Consider the following 26,218-nt stretch of genomic DNA (forward strand, 5'->3'; position numbering starts at 1 on the left):
TTAGATTTAAGAAGGAAATGGGATTCCTAATTTATCCATTCATATAAATCTTCTATGCATTAATGTGCTGAGGTGTCAGACGTGTTAATTTGGCAAGACATTTGTGTATATTAACAAATTACAAACTCATACAATATTCACAAGACAAATAAATGTCTTATTAGTCTTTTAAAAAAGATTAATATGTATAGTTTTTTGAATTTATGTTCCAAAACTCAAAGCTTCACATCAAGTTCTCTCAATAAGTTTCTAGTTTGTCCTTTTCTCACCTGCACCTTTCTTCAGGGTGGCATGTTTACTAGACTCCATATGTAAATGAGAAAATGCAGAGACAACTTATGATTGGCATCTGCCCCCTCCATTGAGAGGGGGGCATCATATTTATTTATTTATTTACAGCATGTATATTCCGCCCTTCTCACCCCGAAGGGGACTCAGGGTGGATCACATTACACACATAGGCAAACATTCAATGCCTTTTAACATAGAACAAAGACAAACAAACATAGGCTCCAAGTGAGCGGGCCTCGAACTCATGACCTCCTGGTCAGAGTGATTCATTGTAGTTAATTGCAGCTGGCTTGCTCTCCCACCTGCGCCACAGCCCGGGCCCAGTTTTCTAACTCTGTAGTTTACCAACAAACACAGATAAACATTCAATTTCACAAATGTCATTGTTTCACTCATTTATGGGGTGAGATAACAACAAGCTTTTCCCTGCAGTATTAGGTTGCAATAGGACCCTAATCATTCACAGTCTCCAGTCAGGTTCATGGAGGGAAGTATAGCTAATAATAATATAATAATAAGAATTTTATTCTTATATCCCGCCACCATCTCCCCGAAGGGACTTGGGGCAGCTCACATGGAAACCAAGCCCAACATAATCAGAATTACAAAGTAACACAATTAAAAACATATAACAAGTAATAACATAGTTAAAACAATTAAAACCAGAAAATTAAAAGCATCCTAAAAATACATCAACCAACATCAATAACCAGTAGCCAGAAAAAGTGGGCATGTTCAGATTCGAATGGGCAGGGCAGGGGCTTGTGCAAAACACAGGCTATAGGGCCGGGGCTGGGAATAAAGTGCTGGAAAAAGCCAAAGTAATAAATTAGTGCTGGGCAGACCTGATTGGGAGCTAAAATCATAGAATCATAGAGTCATAGAATAGTAGAGTTGGAAGAGACCTCATGGGCCATCCAGTCCAACCCCCCGCTAAGAAGCAGAAAATCGCATTCAAAGCACCCCCGAACAGATGGCCATCCAGCCTCTGCTTAAAAGCCTCCAAAGAAGGAGCCTCCACCACAGCCCGAGGGAGAGAGTTCCACTGTCGAACAGCCCTCACAGTGAGGAAGTTCTTCCTGATGTTCAGGTGGAATCTCCTTGGAACATCCAAGTTTTGAAGTCTTTATGGAAGTGGGGGCTAATCTAATCCCTGGGGAGAGAGTTTCAGAGCTGGGGGGCCACCATCATGAAGGTCCTCTTTCTCGTCCACATCAACCATGCTTGTGATGGAAGCAGGAGTGAGAGAAAGGGCCTCTGCAGCAGATCTTAGAGCTTGCGCTGGTTCATAGAGGGATAAACGATCACAAAGATAAACAGGACCTGAACTGTTTAGGGCTTTATAGGGAATATCCTGCACACTGAATTGAGACCAGAAACTTATCGACAGCCAATGGAGCTGTTTCAGTAGAAGCATCTGCTTCCCTGTAAGTATCTCCAGTTAACAACCTTGCTGCCGACCTTTGCACCAGTTGTAGTTTCCGGGCCGTCTTCAGAAGCAGCTAGGATGAGTCAGGGAATTAAGATATAATAATTTCTTATAGGCATGATTCAATGATTTATGCAAGCTGCCCTACATACTGCTGTTTCTTAAGCTGTAGTTTCCACGTTTGAAACACTTTGATTGTTGCTTGTTCCGGAATACATATCTAATGGGAAATTGTATTTCTTTTTCTGTAATATTATGAAACAACTTTTGTATCAGTGTACAATGTATCAATGTACACACAATGTACATGTGTGTTTTACATGGTGTTTTATGGCAGTAGAAATAAGTTTGGGGCAGTACATAATTAATAGAAAACAATATTTTAAAGGTATATACCTCACAAGAGAATCCAATAGGACAAAATAACATTAAATGGTAGGTTCCTTGGGATTTCTCAGAACTGTCTGTGAATGCATGAGCTGGGAATAGGAATGTAGAATTTTCGCTTGGGTTATCTTGGATGTAATGTCTTCTGTAAACAACAAGGAAACCACACACATATGTAACTTTTATTCAACAGTCAATAATAAAATTCATGTTTGGAAAGTTTATTGACTTTCATAAGTAGTATAGGAAGAAGTTTTTGCATTTTAAATATACTGCTGGGTATTCTCTTTTATTATGGGCTTCCTGTTTCTACAAGGCAAATTTTTCAAAATCCAGTTATCACAGGGACAGAAAGTGTGGTGAAATCTTCTGAACAGGGGCACAGACAGCAAAATAAACTCCACAGGGGTGTTAACCCTTCCATACACTGTCTAAAGTGTGTGTGTCTGTGTGTGTATGGCTGGAGTTGCACTTAAAGTGCACCTGTTCTGACAGACAAATTCAACTTAAGAACAGACGTATAGACCCTATCTTGTTTGTAACTTGGAGACTGCCTGTACAGGCTTGGAATAAACAAAATGTGTGCTATTCCAGTAAGTATAGGGATAAATTGACTTAACTGTTTTGTTCATGGACCTCTGAATTGATACACCTCTTTGCTGTCTGACATTGCTTAACTATAAACATCAGTTTCCTAACCTCGTGGTATTCTTGCACTCCATAGATTCGTTTTAGTTTCTTTTATTCCCATGCTTTCCTCTTGCAGTCCACACTTTATGTACCTAATTTTAGACTACATTACCTCTGGGCTTGTTTAAATCACCGTACAACTGACTAGAATAATGAAACATCTTGCTATTTTATTTAAAGGCCAAAAAGAAGGAAGTTGGACATATTTTCCCGAAGTGGAGAGGATATTGTAGTAATGTGGGCTATACACATATCAAGTGCTGGTTTTATGGTTCAAGAAGATATTTATTTATTTATTTATTATTTTCAGTATTTCTATCCCTCCTTTCTCTACCCCGGAGGGGATTCAAGGCGGCTAGACAAGATACATAAGACAAGATACATTTGTCTTATTATAGGCAACACATGTAGCATACCCTCTTACATTTAGGTATTTAATAGTCATATTATACAAAATATTATAATTATGCACATTGTCAATTTGCATTTTAATATGTAAAATTCAGTACTTTAACAGATGCATTTTACAGCACTATGGTTCTGTCTTCGTATCTACTTTTTGGAATGGGTGAGTACATACTCCTTAGACAAGAGGTCCCCAAACTAAGGCCCGGGGGCCGGATGCGGCCCATCGAAGCCATTTATCCGGCCCCCATGGCACAAGGGCAGAAGGGGTTGGGTTAAATGACCCAAGGGGTCTCTTCTTCTCTTACAACCATTATTATTATTATTATTATTATTATTATTATTATTATTATTATTAACATTGAGGATGGGTGGCCATCTGTCAAGGGTGCTTTGCTTGTGCTTTCGGGATTGGACTAAATGGCCTAAGGGGTCTCTTCCAAAACTCTTTATTATTGTTGTTGTTGTTGTTATTATTATTATTATTAATAATTATTATTGCTCGGTGACCAACTATAGTCCGGCCCTCCCACGGTCCGAAGGATCGTGAACTGGCCCTGTTTAAAAAGTTTAGGAACCCCTGATATATTGTATGTACATACAACTTGTAAGCCGCTCTGAGTCCCCTTCGGGGTGAGAGAGGGTGGGCTATAAATGTAGTAAATAAATAAATAAATAAATAAATAGTTGTTGTTGGGTTGTTTTGTTTTGTTGTCTTTTTTGCACTACAAATAAGACATGTGCAGTGTGCATAGGAATTTGTTTGTATTTTTTTTCAAATGATAATTTGGCCCCTCAACAGCCTGAGGGACCATGAACCGGCCCTCCACTTAAAATGTTTGAGGACCCCTGCCTTAGACAAACAGATCCAAGTTCAAATCACTGCTTGATATAGAATTTACCACCACTAGGTTGTTGTTTGTTTTCCGGGCTATACCGGCCATGTTCCAGAAACATTCTCTCCTGACATTTCACCCACATATATATACCTCACAACCTCTGAGGATGCCTGCCATATATGTGGGTGAAAAGTCAGAAGACAATGCTTCTGGAACATGGCCGTACAGCCCAGAAAACACACAACAACTCTGTGATTCTGGTCATTGAAGCCTTCAACGATTACCACCATTGTCTTCAAGCAAGTCTACCTTCCAGGGTTGGAGCATAAATTAATAACAAGATAGCAATCTGGTAAGGTGGCTATGAAACAATAAGAGAGGGCATTCATTCTTGAACAGGTACTTCAAATTCTGCATATCCTCATGAGATTGCTACAATATTTTTTAACATCAGAGGTTTTTTTAACGGATGGAAAAAAGATTCAGATGCTGAAACTATCACAGGAAGCACCTGAGAGTAACTGCGGTCTGATTCCCTGGGAAAAATGCAGAAGAAAGAAAGGATAAACTTAAAAAGCAGTCCTCCTTCCCCTGAATCTTTCCTCATTTTGTATTTACTCTTGCTCCTCAAATCTTCCCACTCTACTCCTTATGTTCTTTTCCCTGTTTCCTCTTTCTTTCCTCATGTTGTTACAAAGCATCTGCCTTTTACTCCACAGTTGCTCTTCACTGTCTTCCTTATATTATTTCCCCTTCCTTGGTTTTTGCATTCCACCATTTGTGGAGGGAAATGTAGATGAAGGTAAGATACATTTCCAGACCATGCTTAACCTCTTGTGTACCTTGCTTCACCTACTGTAATACCTACATCTCTTGCTCTTTGCATTTCAGTCTCCCTTCCCTACTTCCCCCACTCTTGCCTTGCATCACACATTTGCCTCCCTCTCTCCGTTACTTCTTGTACTCCTCACCTTCACCTTCTGTCTTCATTTCAATATATGCTTTCAGCTTGCTTCATCTTGATCTTGTGATTTATTTTTCTCCCTTGCAGCCACAGGTTCAACTCAAGTCCTTCTTTTGTTTCTTATTGACTCACTTTATGAGGTGGTCTACCTGCCTTCTAAAGAAGAAAGTGCTGCATAATGCTATCAGGCAGATGACAAGGAAGCAGGCTGATGAAAGCTCTTTTATCATCACGATACAAGACAAGTAAAGACAAAGGAGGAGGAAAGGGAGATAAAGCAAGATGCATGGAACATGTTAGTGATGCAGTGAGGTGAAGAGAAGATGGCAAAAATGAGGATAACGTGTTTTTTCCCACATGAGACAAGGAGACAACATTATGTCCTCACAAAATGGAAACTGATTTTTTTCCTAATAAGAATGCTTAGTATTGCTATATCTTTAAATCATTTGTATTAATTACAGAGCTATGAGTAAACAGTAAGCAATCCACACACAATCAATATAAACACATCATATATAGTAATTAATACTAATATTCTTCCAACATTTTCAACTTAGGCTGGATCTACACAGTCCTATATACCAGGATCTGATCACAGGTCATCTGTTTTGAACTGGATTATATGAATCTACACTGCCAGATAATCTGGGATAAACAGATAATCTAGGATCAGATCCTGGGATATAGGGCATTGTAGATCCAGCCCTAATAATAATAATAGCAAAAGGCCACCCTACTGGGATCTGCGCGCATCATCCGAAAATACATCACACAATCCTAGACACTTGGGAAGTGTTCGACTTGTGCTTTTGTGAAACGGAATCCAGCATATCTATCTTGTTTGCTGTGTCATATTAAAATAATAATAATAATAATAATAATAATAATAATAATAATAATAATATCTTTTCTGCCCTCTCTCCCCAAAGAGACTCAGGGTGGAGTACAACAAAAAATGATAAACATTCAATGCCAAACATATTCATAAATAGAAAATGCAAAAATAACTAATCAAATATCAAAAGAAAATAGCAGCTAAGACAAAATTAAACAAAAAGTACTTGATAAAATAACCTACCAATTACTATTGCATCTTGTATAAAAACATTATATATATAACACAACAATCCAGTTAAATTAATTATTACAATATCTTCTCAGCTCGCATCATCTTCATTGTCTGCTCATATTATTCTTAACCATAGATATTTAACATAAAATAATATTGCTATATCAAGCAGGACATGATAAAGAACAGACTTCATAGAACTACAAATGCTAATCATTATAGCACAATTTTCTTCTGCTGTCAAACCCTTCTCCTTCACACCAGTGGCCCCATTGCTTTCTGTGCAATCCTTATAAGGAGCTTTGCAAAACAGACTTCAGATAGATTTTCACTAGCAAAAAGCTAGCCTTTCCACCGAATTGTAGCATTAACCTAGATCAATGTTGGCCAATTTATGGCATAAATTGTTTCCCGTACCATGTGCAGTAAGTGTCACTGTACTAGTTTGATCATTACAGTTGTTACAAATGTACCTTTGTACTTTTACCATGCATCTTGACTATTAATTTTTAATATGGTTAAAGGGGTGCATATATTTTTAAATGTAGTTACTTAAGGTTGATCATTTGCTTCCCTAACTCTTTAATTGTGTCCTTAACTATTTAGGTTATAGGAATATAGATATGCTCCTCTGTCTTTACTTGAATGAACCATGCCTCTACTATTTCATAGCAAGTAGCTGACTGATTCATGGATGTGTCATGTCACACCTATTGGAGTTCTGATAATTACTGGATGCCCCACTGTCTACTGATATTTGCTTTAAGAAGAGTTTCAAATTGGCAACAAGTTTATAGACTTGCTTTTTTTGTTTCAGGAATTAACTACTTTAATTACTTGCCTTGTCTGCAAGACTATTACTTGCCTTGTCTGCTGTGTTTATGGCCTTGCCTTTTCCCTTCTATGAACCACCTTAATTATCTTTGTTTGCTCAAGAAACAGAATAAGATTTACAATGGATGACCTCTGTAATGTCTGTTATGGGGAGATTCTATGGGGGTACCTATAGTCAAAGCTATACAGTGATTTAATTACAAAAAGGATGTTTCTGAATGATGATTAAATGCTGCATTTTAGTTACAAGGAAACTGTAATTACTGCTACCATATTATTTTTATGTTAGTATATGGTTACTCTCCCCATTTCCAATCACATTTGTTAGATCTTATCTCCTTATTGTTTTTTCTTCTTCCCCCTTTTTCCTGATGAGGCCAGTGCAAGAGTTTAACAAAGCACTTTATTGACAGGATAAGTAAAATGAAGAATCAAAGAGGCACCCTTAATGACCTTTTGTGGATATAAATCATTAATGTTATGTGTTGTTGTTAACATCCTGTAAGGGTCATTTAAAAAGAAAAGAAAAACTGACTGGCCCTTCACAATGCAAGCAGAGGTGTTGGGTCTGAACCAAAAATTTCCATTGCACACAGAAATATTTTCCCACCTTTGATTTTTCTTCCTCTCTGAGTTTTCATATGTCCCCTCTGCCAAATTTCCCATTGAGTGTGAACCAAAACAAACAAACCAAGCATTTTGTTTTCAAAGATCCTTTAAAAACAAATGACCATGAATCACATTGCTTATTTTGATTTCTTTATGTCTTCTAAGACTTAATTTTATTTTAATTTTGGGGAAATGGTTAGGTACATTTTACTAGATGCTGTAAGCTGAGAGATTGGTAGCTGAAGGGCAGACAATTTAAGGCCCATGAGAGTTCATGTATAGTCTACCCATTGTTTTTAATGGCCTGTGCAGTTCACAGTATCTTTGTGTGATGAATCAGATATGATCTGATTCTGATGGAATAAAAGAAAGAGGCAGTAGTGCAGCATTTTCTGAAGAGGACTTCTCTGGACCCAATGATATATGGGAACTACCACCTATTGCAAATACCTCCCTTTTAAGACAAGGTGCTTCAATCTGTGGTGGCTGGGTAGTTTCAGGCATTTTTTTGATCAGATTATTTTGATGCATTTCAATATGGTTTTAGGCAGAGGACAGCTGTGAAAAGGTTTTCCTTGCCTATTCCAGGAGAAAGAAAGGGAGAATGCTACCCTGTTGAACTTCCTGGATCTCTCAGCAGTTTTAGATATAATTGATCATGATATCTTCCTTTGCTAGCTCTGTGGGATGGGCGTAGGTAGCAATGTTCTGTTGTGGTTCCACTGCTATCAGGAGGGCTGGTTGTAGGATTGGAGGATTTCCATTTGGCACCACCGTGATTACACTGTTGGGTGCTCTATGGTTCTATCTTATCCCCCAGGCTATTCAATATCTATGTGAAGCCACTGGGGAGGTTTTATAGAGGGGCATTGGAGTGGGGTGTCCTCAGTATGTAGATGGAACTCAGCAGTATTTTTTCCTTGTCATTGGAATCAGCTGGGACAGTGTGTGTGTAGGACTAATTCCTGGATGCTATAGTGGGCTAGATGAGAATGACTAATAAACTGAAGCTGGATCAATATAAGACTGAGGCTCTATGGACTGGTTGTTCTTCAATCCTGGAATCAAGTAAACTGTTTCTGGGTTGTTGTATGTCTTTCGGGCTGTGTGGCCATGTTCCAGAAGCATTCTCTCCTGACGTTTCGCCCACATCTATGGCAGGCATCCTCAGAGGTTGTGAGGTATGGATACCTCACAACCTCTGAGGATGCCTGCCATAGATGTGGGCGAAACGTCAGGAGAGAATGCTTCTGGAACATGGCCACACAGCCCGAAAGACATACAACAACCCTGTGATTCTGGCCATGAAAGCCTTCGACAACACATTAAACTGTTTCTTCTTGATAGAATTTCATTCCACCTGAAGGAACAAGCACATAGCTTGAGAATGTCCTAGATCCATGACTGTCATTGGACCCCTAAGTGGACTCAATGGCTCAGAATGTTTGGTGTCAGCTTCAGTTGCTGTGCACAGCCTGCATCACCTACCTTGCCCCTCATCTCATCCCACAGTGGGAAGCGTTGCCGCCTGGCCTCCCAATGATGTTTTTTATACAACACGGGAAACCTCCTGTGTTACTGGCACTACCTCTTGCAATGCTTAGACCTGTCTTCAGGCATGGAGCCCCGCTGGAAGTAGACCAATGTCATATGATGGGATCTGGCAGGCTCTGTGCCTGAAGAGAGGTCCAAGCATTGTAGAACCGTCAATTTTGTCCTTAGTTGCAGTAAAACCATAGTCAGGTGATCTCCCAACCAGAGGCAGCTCCAGCTATACGCAAACTACACAGCTGCGGAAGGTGCAATCCTCTAGGGAGTGCTAACTTGGGCCTGAGGGAGTGCCTTGGCAGGAAGAGCTGGCAGAGCCTGGAAGGGTGCAGTGCCTGCCTGCCTCTCACCCTCGCAGGTTCCCCCACCCTCTTTGCACCTTGCCCCTTTAACTATGTCCCCAGGGCTCCTCTCTCTTTTCCGCCTTCCGATGCCCACGTCATCACCTGCAGGCTGCAGCAGAAACAGCAGCAGCAGCAGTGGGCTCAGCCTTTTGTTTCCTGCCGTCGGGCTTCTGCATCCCTCCTGGTCCTCCACCCACAGCACCTGCAGCAGCCTCTGCCCAGGTGCTGCCTCTTGCAGGACAGTTAGTGGTGCACCAGGAGCCCAGCTGAGGGTGCAGAGTCCTGAGCCAGGGAGAAGGGCCACATGGGCAGGAGGGCAGGGGAGAGACCTCCAGGGAGGGAGGGCAGGAGAAAGGGTGGGTGGGCGGGTGAGAGGGACTCCTTCCCTCCTTTTCTTCCTTCCTTCCCGGGGTCCCTCGTGGGAGTCCTTTGGAACCTTGGGTGTGGAGCGAGTGGCCTGCCAGGGGAGGAGTAGACGAGGTGAGGCAGGGCTGAGGATCCCCTGGTGCCCTCCCTCATCTCCCTTTCTGCCCTTCCTTCTTCCTCTTCCCCTCCCATCCTTCATTCTTTCCTTCCTTTCTCCTTTCCTCCCTCCCTCCCATCCTTCTTTCCTCCTTCCCTTCCTTCTTCTTCTCTTCCTTTTCTTCTTTCCTTACTTCCTCTTCTCCCTCCTTCCCATCCTTCTTTCCTCCCTTCCTCTCTCACTCCCTTCTTTCCTTCCTGTCTGCCTTCTTCCTTTCCTCCCTCCTTTCTTTCTTTTCTTCCTTCTTCCTCTTCTTCCTTCTTTTCTCTCTCCCCCCTTTCTTTCTTCCTCCTTCTCTTACCTTTTTTCTTTCTTTCCTTCCTCTTCCCCTCCCTCCCTCCCTCCATCCCATAATAGTAATAATGAATTTATTACCCCTTGTCCTTATCTGATGTGATAATAATAATAAATGTATTTCCCACCTATCATTATGTAGTCAAATAATAATAATAATAATAATAATAATAATAATAATAATAATAATAATAATTTGCAATAATTTGAAAAACCAGCACTTGAAACATCTGCTGAACCACCAGGAACCTTGACAGCAAGACAACAAGAGCTCAAGGATAAGATCATGGCTCATGCTGCAGCAAATGCCATAAGAAAACGGCTCCCAACTCTAAAAACAGTGCCCAAGAGACACCTGGCGCCTCTCATGAAAGATGTGAATGCAGTACTCTCCACTGTCCAGATAACATCAATTGAACAAACAAACCAATATGCCTACAATGCAGCAGTGATAGTAACAGAAGAGCTTGGGCTTGGAAGGGAGGAAGGAGAAGCCAAAAGGTGAGAAAAGGAGCCCAAGAAGCAACAGGAGGAGAAGGAGGCAATTTATCAACACACGATTGGTTGATAAAGACTTAAAATAGTGTATAACTACTAAAATAATGTATAAATATTAAAATAGTGTCCCTACTTTGCGGATTTTCATTTATTGCGGATGGCCCTGGAACCTAGCCCCCGTGATAAGTGAGGGAACTCTGTATACAAAATCAAACAACAATACATAAAATCAGTTAAAAACTATTAAAAACAGTATAAAATTACAGTATATAAATTTTAAAAACACATATGCTCAGATCCGTTCGTCTGGTAATTTCGTGCTTTATCCATGGGTCAGTCTGTATTATCTTAATCGTTTATTCGTTGAAAGCCTGGGCACATAGCCATGTTTTTAGGACTCTTCTAAAGCCCAAAAGAGTAGGAGCTTGTCTAATATCCCTGGGGAGGGTGTCCCACAGCCAAGGAGCCACCACCGAAAAGGCCCTGCCTCGTTCCCACCAGCCACGCTTGCAAGGCAGGAGGGACTGAGAGCAGGGCCTCTCCAGATGATCTTAAAGATCTTGCTGGCTCATAGGAAGAGATACGTTTGGACAAGTAGATTGGGCTAGAACCGTTTAAATGCATTGCTCACTTGTGATTTAGTTTAATAATGGTAATAATGAATCTATTACCCCTTGCCCTTATCTAATGTGATAATTATAATAAATGTATTACCCACCTCTCCTTATGTAATAAAATAATAATAATAATAATAATTGCATTGCTCACTTCTTATTTAGTTTAATAATAGTAATAATGAATGTATTACCCCTTATCCTTATCTAATGTGATAATAATAATAAATGTATTAACTGTCTCTCCTTATCTAGCCAAATAATAATAATAATAATAATAATAATAATAATAATAATAATAATAATAATAATAATACATTACCCATTTCTTCATAACTAGGAGTGTAAGTGATAAATTTATTGTGTTGCCGAAGGCTTTCATGGCCAGAATCACTGGGTTGCTGTGAGCTTTCTGGGCTGTATGACCATGTTCCAGAATCATTCTCTCCTGACATTTTGCCTGTATCTATGGCTATGTTCCAGAAGCATTCCCTCCTGGTGTTTCACCTGCATCTATGGCAGGCATCCTCAGAGGTTGTGAGGTCTCTTGGAAACTAGGCAAGTGGGTTTTATATATCTGTGGAATGATGTCCAGGGTGGGAAAAAGAACTCTTGTCTGAGGCAGGTGTGAGTGTTGTGATTTGCCACCTTGATTAGCATTGAATAGCCTTGCAGCTTCAAGGCCTAGCTGCTTTCTGCCTGGGGGAATCCTTTTTTGGCAGGTGTTAGCTGGCCCTGATTGTTTCCTGTTTGGAATTCCTCTTTTTTGTTAGTGGTGTTCTTTATTTACTGTCCTGATTTTAGAGTTTTTAAAATACTGATGTTTCGCCTACATCTACTAACTTTGTCCCCAATTCAATTAAATCACCCCAGCCTTGCAATCAGAGTTGTCAGAGAAGAAGGTTTGCTCATCATTCTCATGCTCAGCAGAGGACAAGGACCATAGTTATCATGCTCCAAAATGCCAAAGCCTAGTTACTGTTGCCCCTATTCAAGCTTCTATCTGAGTAAGAAGGCTAAAACTACCATATTTATTTACACCAATCTCAGCCACACCTTTTTTTGCCTAAATGACTATGCCAAAATTGAAGTGCACATTACATTTGTGTAATATGATAAAGACAAGTGGGTTGCTGTGAGCCTTCTGGGCTGTATGGCCATGATCCAGAAACATTCTCTCCTGACGTTTCACCTGCATCTATGGCAGGCATCCTCAGAGGTTGGAAACTAGTCAAGTGGGGTTTATATATCAGTGGAAGGTCCAGGGTGGGAGAAAGAAAGAACTCTTATTTATATTTCCAGTTTGTTTGTTTGTGGAGACCTTTTTTTTGGGGGGGGGGGGGGTACCAAACAAAGGGTTTTTTTACTGTCTAAATGAAAAAAAAATGGTGAAATAGCTATAACATCATCAGTTGATTTTATGAAATTGGAGACAAATATAATAACTGCTGTAAATAATCTTTATTCAGAAAAAAGGCCCAAGAATTACTCTCTTACACAGCATGATTAGGTTAGAGTTGAGGTTGATGGCAGGGAGGGTTGGAGGATGCTTATGAGCATCGAACATGACATACATTGTTTCATATCCTAAAGCATGCTGTCTTTTACAGGCACAAGCTTTCAGAAATTTCTAATCGAAGTAATCCACCATATGTTAAAAAATGTGCATTGAAATCTTGAAAATAGATATCCAAATAAAACTCCAATAAAATTAGCAGCATTAGAAAGTTGCTTGGAAATGTGCATGGATTTTGAACTCCTTTTTATTGCCTCCATTTTCTAGGTCTTCAGGGATTTTCATCAGGTAGCTGGCAGCACAAACTTTCTGTTTAACCATCAATTGTACAGAATGAAAAGTAAGTTGTTTTGACATATTCTGATATTACTGTGTCATTCAAGGCAACTCTTGTGTTTATTGTCTGGCCGTTTTACGTGAGATACACAGAAAAATTCAAAGTTTATTCATTGCTTTTATGCTTACGCAGCACTTCCTGTGAAGAGATGTACAAGAGGATATTCCAGAATATGATAGTAACAGTGAGGTAGCTTAGAATGAAAAAAGGTCACTTACTCAGTGTCAACAAAGCTATGTGAGAAGCGAGTTGATAAGTATTATTATGATTATGATTATGTTTATGTTTATGTTTGTTTATGTTTATTTATACCCTGCTTTTGCTCTCAAGGAGACTCAAAGCAGCTAGTAAACCTCCATGTACAACACTATCTCTTACCAATGTAGCATTACTATTGATTTTTGAATGGTAATGCACATATTTCTTTTTAACCAGGATTGTTAACCTTCAGATATTTCACCTGCAGGCTTAAATTTTTATGCCTCTGGTTTCTGTATTTCAAGCAAGATCTTTTCCCTACTAATCCTATGTTGACTTAAATATATCCAAACTTTTCATTTCTTTCCTTTGTACATACATAGCCCTTCCTACAAGAGCTATACATATGGATTCTTCCAGAATATTGAAATAGTGCCTCTTTCATCCTGCCAGAAACCAATTTTCTCAGTCCCAGAAGAGGTAAAACCTATTCTAGCCCTAACTTGGGGCCCTTCCAGACAGGCGCATATCACAGAACCTGTCTCAGTTTTACCTGAGATGTCCAAATGGAGGGGGCGGGATGGCATCTGACCACCGTCTGAGGGAAAGCCCAGGATTTGGGTTGGGGATGGGAACAGAAATTTGGGAAAAACTGGGTTAAAATAATCCAATTCCTCCTGGATTTCTAGCTTGTCTGGAAGGACTCTAAGATTATTGCTGAACAGGTAATTTTAGTTATCAGGATAACTAAGTATGTTATTAACTAGAACAACGTGATCCAATTGTTTCTTTCATCTGCTAATGAGGAAGCCAACATTCCTCAACATGAATATTCAATTCAATATGAATTGAATATCATCATGGCAGAATGTCATATATAAGGGATTAACACTACACCTATCCAGCTAAATTTTCTGGCTTCTGTGGTATTGGGGTGTGAATCAACTTCCAGCATAATTTTTGTTTTAAAAAAGGTTTAGCCTTGTATCATTGTGTACTTGTCTGTGGTAATGTTTTACAAGATAATGGAAAGATTATTCAAAGGGTCCTCTCCTCCTAATATACTATTGTTGTGTGTTTGTAGAGTTGTTTTAGATGGAGGCACATTCAAACTATCAATTCATAAACACCCCAACTAATATTTTTATACCTAGTCCACCTCTGGATTGAGAGGTTGTGTTGTGCAAATTTCCCATAAAACTACAGTGGAGGTAGAACCTTTAAAAAAACCCCAAACACACAGACACAAGCAGTTCAGAGCAGGCATGGGCAAACTTCTGCCCTCCAGGTATTTTGGATTTCAACTCCCACAATTCCTAACAGCTGGTAAACTGGCTGGGATTTCCTGGAGTTGAAGTCCAAAACACCCGGAGGGCCGAAGTTTGCCCATCCCTGCTTTAGAGACTCCTTAAAGAACTCTTTTGAATTTGGCAGTCTCTGTCACCACAGCAGGGTCTATTGAATTCTACCAAGATATTTTTAAAACTCTATAGCCATTTACTAATTGATAGAAAAGCAGAGATATTTGGAGTTTCAGCAAATGTACTGAAACGTCTGCTTTATATGCCATTAAGTGAGTTGCCAATGGGTTCTAAAGGACTTGTTTTTGTGGTGGTTTTTGAGTTCTTCTCTTTCTGACAATTCTAGTTCTTCTCTTTCAGAGAACTTAATTTCTGTTCTTGCCTCTCCATACACTAATATCTTTTTTAAAAAAAACATATCTGCATAATTATGCAATTATATATTTTATTATGACCAGAGGGAGATTGTAAATAGTGTTTCATGATGAAATGAATCCCTCCACCCTACTTTGTTTAACTTCAGAGATGCACAGCCTGTGATTATCTGTGAACATTTGCTGGAAGTTTTCCTTAATTCTGAAACATAAATTGTCTTGAAAACCTGACCTAGGAAGTATTCAAACTACAGAAATGTAATATTTTTCTGCCACTTTAAGTCCCATGGCTCCATCCTATGGAATTCAGGGAGTTGTAGTTTGGTGAAACACCAGACAGCTTTGACTGAGGATCTTAAATGCCCCCTCCAACTGCAAATCCCAAGATTCCATAGGATGGAATCATGACAGAAGTGGAATAATAACACAGTAATTTTATAGTACAATGTTATAATATGGACTGAGGGGGTAGATGAAATCATTCTAACTACACCTCCATTTAAAAATCAATTTATTTGCAACTCACATTTTACATAGTTTTTACATCTGTGAGATATTAAAATAAAACACATTTTAAAAATATTCCAGATTTTCACTAATTTGTATGTTTTTATGGCACAGCTTCACATTCATTTTTGTTTGTAACTGCAGTGCTGTTGAGGCAATGATAAGAATGCAGGAAGTACCTTTAAAGTGTCAAAAGGTTTCAGCATTTATCCTTTTGCATTGTGTCCAACATTTGACATAATAAAATTATTATTATCACCCTTAGGCTGTTACTGAAGTCTAGCCATTCTTTGCTATTCATTATCAGACTGAGTGCTCTTAAGCGAGTTTGGTTTCCCTCCACTTGTTGGGCAAATCAATGAGATAATCTTGGATTAATCCCACCACACTCTGGGTTTATTTATTGATTCCTTTGTTGTGAAATTTACACAAATTGTAGAAAGGAAATTATCCTATACTCTTATTATTCTTTTTCAGACCTATACATCCACAAACAAAAGGCCGAATTTCAAGTCTTCTGTGTAATATACCCTGTTTTCCCTAAAATAAGACATCCCCAGAAAATAAGACCTAGTAGAGGTTTTGCTGAATTGCTAAATATAAGGCCTCCCCCAAAAGTAAGACCTAGCAAAGTTTTTGTTTGGAAGCATGCCCGCCGAACTGAACACATGCAGGATTGGTAAATGTACGTACCATAGAGTGTTGTACATGGAAATATTGGTAGTAACAAGAAATTCTTGATAGGATTCACAGTTTGTCTGGTTATGCTGGTTTGTGATGACAACTATATATATAAAATGTTCATTTTTTGTTCAATAATAAATGTGCATTCTTCTTCATGGAAAAGTAAGACATTCCCTGAAAATAAGACCTAGTGCATCTTTGGGAGCAAAAATTAATATAAGACACCGTCTTATTTTTGGGAAAACACGGTAGTAGATATTTTTAAAATTACAAACTGGGATCTAGAAAGGATCCTATTATACTGCATTTATTTGCACGCACGCACGCACACACACACACACACACACATATATATGCTTTATATATGAAGCTTTAATAATAATAATAATAATAATAATAATAATAATAATAATAATAATAATAAATTTATTCTTATATCCCGCCCCATCTCCCCGAGGGGACTCGGGGCGGCTCACAGCAATAATAAAAACAGTGACAAATTACACATTGTAAAATCAAACATAAAAAGCAGTCATACAATCAATACATACATCACATGTTAAAAACAAAGAGATAAAACAGTTCTAGGCCGAAATAGAGGGCTTCTGTAGCTTCGAGGCAGAAGTACTCAGCAAGGTATCAATAATCATGGCAGAACACTCTCTAATTAAATTAAATGGGCAGACAAATCAACCCCCAAAAATTAGTCGTCGAAGGCCCTCTGGAAAAGCCAGGTTTTAAGGCTTTTTCGAAAGGCAAGGAGGGTGGGGGCCTGTCTAATCTCCCTTGGGAGTGAGTTCCAAAGGTGGGGGGGCCACAGCGGAGAAGGCCCTCTCTCTCGTCCCCACCAGCCGCAACTGCGAAGGTGGTGGGAGCGAGAGGAGGGCCTCCCCCGAAGAGCGAAGAGATCATGCAGGTTCATAGGGGGAGATGCGGTCTCTAAGGTAGGTGGGTCCCAAACCATTTAGGGCTTTGTAGGTGATAACCTGCACCTTGAATTGGGCCCGGAAAACAAACGGCAGCCAATGGAGCTCCTTAAACAGAGGCGTAGAACGCGCCCTGTAGTTTGCTCCTGTTAGAAGCCTGGCTGCCGAGCGCTGAACTAATTGCAATTTCCGGGCCGTCTTCAAAGGCAGCCCCACGTAGAGCGCATTGCAATAATCCAGTCTAGAGGCAACTAAGGCATGGACCACCGTAGTCAGATCAGACTTCTCGAGGTATGGTCGCAGCTGGTGCACAAGTTTTAATTGTGCAAAGGCCCTCCCGGCCACGGCCGACACCTGGGCCTCAAGCGTCAGCCCCGAATCCAGGAGGACCCCCAAGCTGCGGACCTGCGCCTTCAGGGGGAGTGCAACCCTGTCAAGCACAGGTTGCCACCCAATACCCTGATCAGACATACGACTGACTTGGAGGACCTCTGTCTTGTCAGGATTAAGTCTTAGCTTGTTCACTCTCATCCAGGCCAACACAGCGGCCAGGCACTGGTCCAGAATCCGAGGGGCTTCCTTGGATTTAGGTGGAAAAGAGTAGTAAAGTTGGGTGTCATCCGCGTAGAGATGGCACCTCACTCCAAAACTCCGGATGACCTCTCCCAGCGGTTTCATGTAGATGTTAAAAAGCATGGGGGACAAAATAGAACCTTGCGGGACCCCACAGGTCAAAGGCCAGGGGTCCGAGCAGGTGTCCCCCAGCTTCACCATCTGGGAACGCCCCTCCAGGAAGGACTGGAGCCACTGGAGTGCAGTACCCCCAAGGCCCATCCCAGAGAGCCGTCCCAGAAGGATACCATGGTCGATGGTATCGAAAGCCGCTGAGATGTCCAAGAGAACCAGCAGGGTCACACTCCCCCTGTCCAGTTCCCTGCGGAGGTCATCCACCAAGGCGACCAAAGCCGTCTCGGTACTGAACCCAGGCCTGAAGCCAGACTGTGATTGGTCTAGAAAATCCGCATCCTCCAAGAATCCCTGTAGCTGCGAGGCAACCACCCGCTCCAAGACCTTGCCCAAAAATGGAAGGTTAGAGATTGGTCTGTAATTGCCTAGGTTGGTCGAATCCAGAGAGGCCTTCTTCAGGATAGGCCTAACCACAGCTTGCTTTAGGCTAGATGGAAATTTGCCCTGTGATAATGAAGCATTAATTATAGGCATAAACCAATCAACTAACCCGCCACTGGCCTGTTTTAAAAGCCAAGATGGGCAAGGATCCAGGGCGCTGTACTGTATCTGTCAAAACACAGACTCCTCTTAAAGTGCCACACACACAAATAGTGTTAACAAACGTTTATTAAATGAGAAGTTAATCTAAAAAAACACTTAACTTCAGTGTTATAAACAAAAGGAAGTAGTTTCAGCAACAAAAGGTACTAAAATAGGAGTAGAGAGATGATCCGGATTATCTAGCCAGATAATCCATTAAAAACACAGTCAAAACGTTCCAGAAAACAAACGCCATGCATCGCTGTGGCACAGAGAGTCAAAAAAGCTAACTGCTCTTAAAACAAAGCCAGAAACCGCTGGGGATGTCCAAAGCCGTTGTCGAGAAGCAAACTGGAGTCAAGAGCCAAAAACGCCAAACGGAACGCCAAAGCAGGGAGTGCGGGAGCGAGCGATGTCGTCACCAGGAAACAAACCGGAGTTGAAGAGCCAGAATAGCCAGGAACACCAAACGGATTGCCAGAGCAGGGAACACTGAAGTGGGAGCAAGCGAAGTCATCGCCCAGGAACAGACCGGAGACGAAGAGCCAGGAACACCAAACGGATTGCCAGAGCAGGAAACGCTGAAGCGGGAGCAAACGAAGTCGTCGCCAAGGAACAGACTGGAGTCAAAGAGCCAGGAATGCCAATCCAGGAAGTAGACCAGATACAGGAACACACGAAGCTGTACAGCCAGGACCCAAGGAGACAGACAGCAACAAAGCAACGTCCCAAGAGACACCTTGCCTTCTGCAAGGCAACCATTCTCCAAACTCTACTTTTAACTTACTCATCGGAGTCTGATCCTGATGAGACCCCCGCCCTCTCCTTATTCCTTGCAGCTGATCTTGATCTTGTTAGAGGGCCTCGCCCCTCATCTCTCCAGTCCCTCCATCTCCGTTCAAGACTTAGATCTCCTCATGTCCCAGAAGTATGAGAGGCTTGTCAACTCCCTGATGCAGCTCCATGAGCAGGTTCATCATCCACACTTACTTGAGTCCAATCAGCATTCTCCATCTCACTTCCAGACCCATCATCCCCAGAAAAACCCTCAAACATTTCATCTTCTGTGGGAGCCATAAGTATTTCCCGGATCTTCTTTCTTTCCCTCTCCCCATCAGACTCTTACTCCCGAGTTGACCTTTTAATCCCTCTACTCTCTGTCAACTCATCATCCTCTAGCATCTCCTCTTCCCCACTAGAGAATCCTTCAAACGTTTCATCCTCAGAGGGAGCCATAAGTATTTCACGAATCCTTTTCACTTGCTGTTCTTCATCAGACACCTGTTCCCTGTTACCCCTTTTTCTCCTACTAGCAGTAGTACCAAAGCTGCTCCTTGACCCAACTACAACAGTATCTGAAGAAGTGAGTTTGTATTCTGATAAACTCATGCTAAAATGAAAACCAATTAGTCTTAAAGGTGCTGTCATATTCCTGTTTTTTCTTCCTTTCTTCCTGTTAAAGCCCATAGTAGAGTTACTATGCATGTATTTGAGAAAAATAATGCATGGAATATAATGTCACATGTTTACAAACTTTAGAACTCTGGGCTTCACATACTAAATGCATTATTAGGGAAACCTGATTATTTTCACATACATTCAAAAAGCTTTCTGAATATTCCCAGCCCTTTGTATACTAATTTTGAGTATGACAGCTAAAGAGAACAATTAGGCGTAGTGCTTTTTAAAAGACAGGTTAAATGTTGGACTTCAGGATGATGGAATCAATCGCATTCAGTCTCATTCAGTTTTGTGAAATGCCTATCTAAAACACCACAGAATTTGCATAAATGCATTGTGTGAGCTTAGTTCTGGATATGTATCATGTTTTATTAGTATGCTTAAAGTATTTTATTCTTTTAGCAGAGTACACCTTGGTGGTTCAATTTCATTAGATTTACAGGTTGAACAAAAAAATCGGTAGGCTATTCCATTTGGACATGCAATTTCAAATAGTGGTAATATGTTTAGAAGCTACAGAAAAAGTGCTGCTTCTGGATCTCATACAACTCTTGCTTATGTACATCTGAGAAACCAGGATTTTCTGTGATGTTTCAAGGTCCTGAGGACATCCCTTGGCTCAGCCTCTTCAAGAACTTCTATGCAGCCCCATAATGGAGGCCTGTTCCTGCATTCTAGAAACTGGATGAGGCCCACATGGAATCCACACATGAACTCCTTCAACCACTTCAGAGTCTGAAGGCAGTCCCTATGGCCCAGTCACCCTAGATGTCCCTCCACCATCTTGTGGCTGTCCCTTGCTGTAACATAGTATTAACTCTGCACCAAAGGAGGAGGGAGGGGGAGAGAAAGAAAACTCACCCACCCCCACTCCCTTCTCCCTTAAAATGGGGTGCACTCTGCCTGACATCGGGCAGAGTACCAGGAAGCAGGTAGGTGCCATGTCATAGCTGGCAACTGCCACAACACAGGTTGTGCACAGGGGACTGCCATCCTATTGACTGCCCAAGCCTGGGCAATACAGGATGACATTTAAAATAGCTGATTCTGATTGGGAACAACTGTCTTGGTAGCCCTTAGGACAGAATATGGGCTTTCTTCTGACGTTGACCTGGGGAAAGGGTGTGTTAAGGTGACATTGGCCCAGACTCATCTGGATCAGCCCCATGTGATGTATACCCACCATGGGACTAATACATTTCCATACCAATCTAAGTGGTCAGTGAAGAAATGCCCTTGGACAAACACAATGTCCTAAGCTAGTTTGTATTTAACATTCTGGATCATGCTAAGTATATCCTGATTTTCCTTTACATTCCATACCTCCTCTGCTTCCTCTCTCTTAGCAACAACAACCCACCAACCCATAACATTAGAAGTGAAAGGCAATAATACTTGGTAACTGATGGTCGCCTTAGTGGACGATCTCTGTGTCAACATAATGTGTGTTCCTGTTGGTGCTTCTAGATCTCTCAGTGGCCTTTGATACCATCGAGCATGATATCCTTCTAGAATGCCTGGAGGGGCTGGGAATCAGAGGCACTGTGCTCCATATAACAGATGGATAGATTCAATGACAAAGCCTGAGTTTGAAAGACCTGAAGATGGCTGTTTATGATTTGTGCTAATGGAGATCCGAGTCACCATTGGTCAAGGCTGTCTTGATGGCAAATAGCAAGAAATATTCTTTTTTCCTTCAATAATAGTGAGAGTATTGGTTGGTTTCTCTCTTCTTCACACATCCATGTAGTTTTGGATCTGTCAGAGATAACTTCCTCTCCATTAGTTACCAGCAGGGGGGCTCATGTTTCCTTGTTTTAAGCCCTGCATAACATTTGTTCTTTCCTGTTTACAATGCAAGGGGCTGGCTTCTTTCTCTCCACACTACCTACTGTCATTCTCTCTCCCCCCCCCCCCCCCCAATTTCCCCTTGGTACACAAGAGCTGCAAAATCAGCAATGATCTTAATTAAATGTTTTCTCTGCAGAAACAACAGGTTCCTTCTGGAAGTAAAATGCAGGCAGTCTGCAATGCTATCACAAAAGACAAAGGCAAATATTTATCAAGGAACAAAAGATATCTGGCTGTTTACAGCTTGTTTGATTACCTTTCCTCTTTGCCCTTAGAGAAGATGTTTATCAGGACTGGATTCAAAGTCAGATTGGCCATATTATCTGCCAATATGTCAATTTTACGTGAAAGATGTAACAATTTGCTTTTATTAAACAGAAATGATCTCCTGGTTAATACTTGCTCATACATTGCACGTTCTTGAGACATTTGCAGAAGTTTGAAATGGCTGCAGAGCTGATTTTGCAGCATTCCTAAAACAACCACAACAACAACAACCACAACAACAACAACAACAACAACAACAACAAAACTTTATTTATAACCCGCCTTCTCACCACAAGGGAACTCATAACAATCATAACTTTGGCAAAGCAATACTTTCTTTAATTATATTACATCCTTTTCCAATAAAAACAATGAGTTTAAACTGATGGATGATGGAGGAAAAATTTAAAAGATCGATATAGCCTCATCACATTAGAGCATGGATCCACTTTAAAATCCACTTTCTGCTTCCTGCAGAATTCTGTGGTTTGTAGTTTAATGAGGCCCAGGACCTGTCTGGCTGAGCAGTTTGAAAGCCTCTCCCTAATGTGATGAGGTCCTTAGATACTTTAGTGTGATAAGGTCCTTGAATATATAGAGGAAAGATTTTTATTGTATTTTTTTTTTAAAAAAAGAAAAGAAATAGTAAGTGCTGACTAAGGAGATTATCCCGTGAGAGGGAGGGAAGTGGGGAAAAGTGTTTGGAAGAGTGAAGACTCATATTACTCTGACAAAATCCATCTTTGGGGATGGCTAGCCATCCCACATCATTCCCCCATCTTCTTCCCACTTTCCCCCACTTCCCTTCTCTTTCTTCAATCAGGAAACAGCTCCTGAAAATGGAGTCTTCTCTCCATTTTTGAACACTGGTGAGACCAATTCCCATGGGTGGCCACCAAAAGTGGTGGTCGCCCATGGATAAGGTCCTACAAGATAGTGTAGTGTAGTGGCTTGAACATTGGACAAGAACTCTGGAGTCACGCAGTCTCAGCATCAGAAGGAAACAAAGTCAAACCACCTCTGTACAAATTTTGACAAGAAAACCCTGTGATAGTTTGTCTTAGTGTCAAAATAAGTTGGAAATGACTGAATGCACAACAACAGGGTTTTCCTTTTTTTACAAATATTGTTTAATGTTACATAGTTTCTTCCAGAGGTTACAAGGGAGTATGCTTGGATTTAAAGCATTTAAAGAAATATATGCACCTGTATTATTCTATCTATGAAACAATATTTAGCCTTTTAAATCTCTGGGTTTTTTTAAGGTTAGGTTATCTCACAATGATCCATGATACAGCTAACATAACAACTAAAAGGATTAAATGTGGATTGGTTATGTTTACTTCCAGCTGGACTCTTCTAAGCAGTGTAGACAATCCGTCATCAACACTGGTGAACAGGCACAAACTCCCTCCTCTCTGATATATGGATAGTGATACTGATTTGCCTTCTCTGGCATAATTGATTCTAGTCACATTTATATAGGACACTTCACCTTGAAGTGTGCTATGAAAATAATAAATAGTAATAAAATATGCATATTTTCTTAATGGCCAAAGGCAGCCTTGGCAAGCATTTAATTAATGATCTATACTAACCATACTATTAATGCTAAAAGCACTTAAATCTGTATCATTTATATTCGTAACCATTTATAGATTGTTGCTGTTGAGCATCAAAATGTTTTGTATGATTAAGAAGTTCCATTAGACTGCATATTTATTAATGACTGGCTTTTATGCATTATCAAATATCACAGTTTATAGGGAGTTAAACGACTATTCTCTTTATTTCTCTCTCTTTCAGAATAAGAGTATAAATCATACGATGCAGAGTGCTTCCACTCAGGGCTTAAACCTGCTCTAAAGAGCGTTTAAGTCCCCATGGGTGCCCAAAAGAAGCAAAGTTTCCTGGGGGGTGTCCCATTCCAGAGCGGTAACTACTGCACTGGAATGGGACCACCCTAACCCTCCTCCCCAAAAGCCTTTACAAAAATTAAAACTTACCTGGCCACCATGCCTCCTCTCCAGCAGCCCTCCTGGCACATAGAAATGACATTCCAAGAAGTGTATAAGTTGTTTTTTTAAGGCTTTGGGGGAAGGTAGGGAAAGGGGTGCATACCATCTTGCATCTTCGAACTCCATGAGCCCAAAAGGTGTCAGATGGGTGTGGAGACTGGCCCCTGGTAGTCAGTCCCCACAGGGCTCATACCCCATTGGACTCAGATCTAATGAGGTATCTAATGAATTTGTGATAAAGCAGGGTTTTCCTGCTTTGTCCCTAATTAATTTGCTTTTACCTGAGGTGTCATTTGGACACCTCAGGTAAATGTCCGACAGGGCCCGCATTTTGGGACCTGTCTGGAAAGGCCCTCATATTGTGTATTTATTAAGACTAGTTTTGAACCTAACCTAATACTACCAGTTCATCACATTCATTGAATACTATTGAGCCACCCACTTAAGAAATGGCTACCTACTGTGTTCATCACATCATGTAGGCTTCAAGTGTAGAGTAGAGATATCTTGGGGTTAAAAAGCGTTGCAAAGGGTTATCTTTTCAAATGCTTTCTCATCTGGTTGGCAAGGGTCCTTTTTTGCAAATTATCTGGATAGAGATGAGCAAAATGGTCAATTCTGTCATGTGATGGTATTCGTCATTCTCATCTTTAAAATGATACAGTTAGGCAATTTGTGGGAAGAGCCAAAATGCCCCTTTGAGAAACAGCTCCATCATTATCTGTTGCTCACGGGGAAGCAAGATCGGCAGTATGTTGTGTTCCTTTCTGTCTCATGCACTTTCTGGGTACCTTCCTTCCTTCTCTGTGTTGTGTGTGCCATGTGTTACCTCTTTCCCCTCTTTTTCTTTTCCTCCTTCCTTCCTTCTTCTAACACGGGGAACGAAAGGAGAGCCCCCAGGTGCCTGTGTAGTCCTTACTTTGAAAGTACTAGTTGTGCTCCAGAAACTTTATTTTTGCACCCACAAACTATGTTAAATTAGTAGAAATTCTACAAGATATCCAGTCATTGAGAAACTAGAGCAAAACATGCTATAGCAGGATGTCCCTCCTACAAAGTTTGTGCAGTTTAATAAACATTTCCCATGTTTTATGATAGAACCAATTAGGAAATGACATTTATAACCCAGGAACAAAAAAACATAGTCCAGGAGAGGAGATGTTTCTTTTCACAAAGAAAATGGGGGAGGGACAGTGAGCAGGAACAACTCTCTACAATGTGATGGCAAATCAGCTGAACGCCTGAATAAAATAGATAGTTTGCTAGTGTGTGATGAAGGTAAGAAAATCATCCATTTAATTTCAAAACGGAGTATGCATGAGCTATATGGTAATCTAGTCTTCCAAACATTTGACATGTTCAGTGGGATGAAATCTCTAGCCTTCAAAAATACTTATTGGAGAGCCAGTGTGTTAATCAAAAGCTTACTTTTAAAAACTCTGTATGAATAAAAAGGGGGTTGCTTGCTGATTAAAGGACAGTAGAAGGCCATTCTGGACTCCCTGGGAAGGGAATTCTAAAATCTATGGAGCACCACCGTGTAGACCCCCCTTTTTCTGCCACACAATTCACACTAGCAACAGTGGTAGAATTTAGATAAGAGTACTGGTACTTCACTAAACTATAACTCCAATGATTCCATAGCAGTGAGGCATGGAAGTTAAAGTAGTGTCAAACTGCATTAGTACTATAATGTAGATCCACCCTTAGTTGTTTTCAAGACATGCATGTATGCTTTCTTATTAGAATTACTTGAAAAAATTCACGAATGCTTGGACATTAAACATTGTATATTGAGGCTGTTGAAGCCGCCGCTTGGGGCGTAGCACTTGGGGACGCTCTCTAGGCAGCAGCAGCAGCAGCAGCGGCAACCATTGGGTCGCTCGCCGCAGAATGAAGAATTCCTCGCTCTTCTTGCAAGATTTCTCAAAATAGCGTGAGATTTCTGCGAGATTTCACGAAATCCCGTGAGAAAGCGCGGCCTTCCTGGAGGCCTTCGTAGTTCTGCAGCTGGAGAGTGCGCCGCCGCTGCCGCCAGTATGTTGGGGGGGGGGGGCGTAATTTTTTGGGGGGGCGGGGCCCTAGGTTTGCTTACATAGCAAAAAAACCTAGGGCCGCCTCTGTTTGTATATGAAACATTCATTTGGTGAAATTTTATTGCCACTAAA

The 26,218-nt window shown here is 40.9% G+C and overlaps 1 long non-coding RNA gene across 5 annotated transcripts in view; it reads left to right on the forward strand.

The window, feature by feature from the left end:
- Positions 1-26,218, forward strand: part of LOC103278377 (uncharacterized) — a 526,052-nt gene that overhangs the window by 134,333 nt on the left and 365,501 nt on the right. For 4 of the 5 annotated variants that reach the window (XR_010004183.1, XR_010004187.1, XR_010004181.1 and 1 more), the window contains exon 3: positions 13,125-13,197. The exons of the other annotated variant lie outside the window; for it this stretch is intronic. This is a non-coding gene — a long non-coding RNA (uncharacterized LOC103278377). The remainder of the gene's footprint in view (positions 1-13,124; positions 13,198-26,218) is intronic. 5 annotated transcript variants of the gene reach the window in all.

Source organism: Anolis carolinensis, chromosome 3, assembly GCF_035594765.1.
Source record: "Anolis carolinensis isolate JA03-04 chromosome 3, rAnoCar3.1.pri, whole genome shotgun sequence".
Classification (NCBI taxonomy): Eukaryota; Metazoa; Chordata; class Lepidosauria; order Squamata; family Dactyloidae; genus Anolis; species Anolis carolinensis.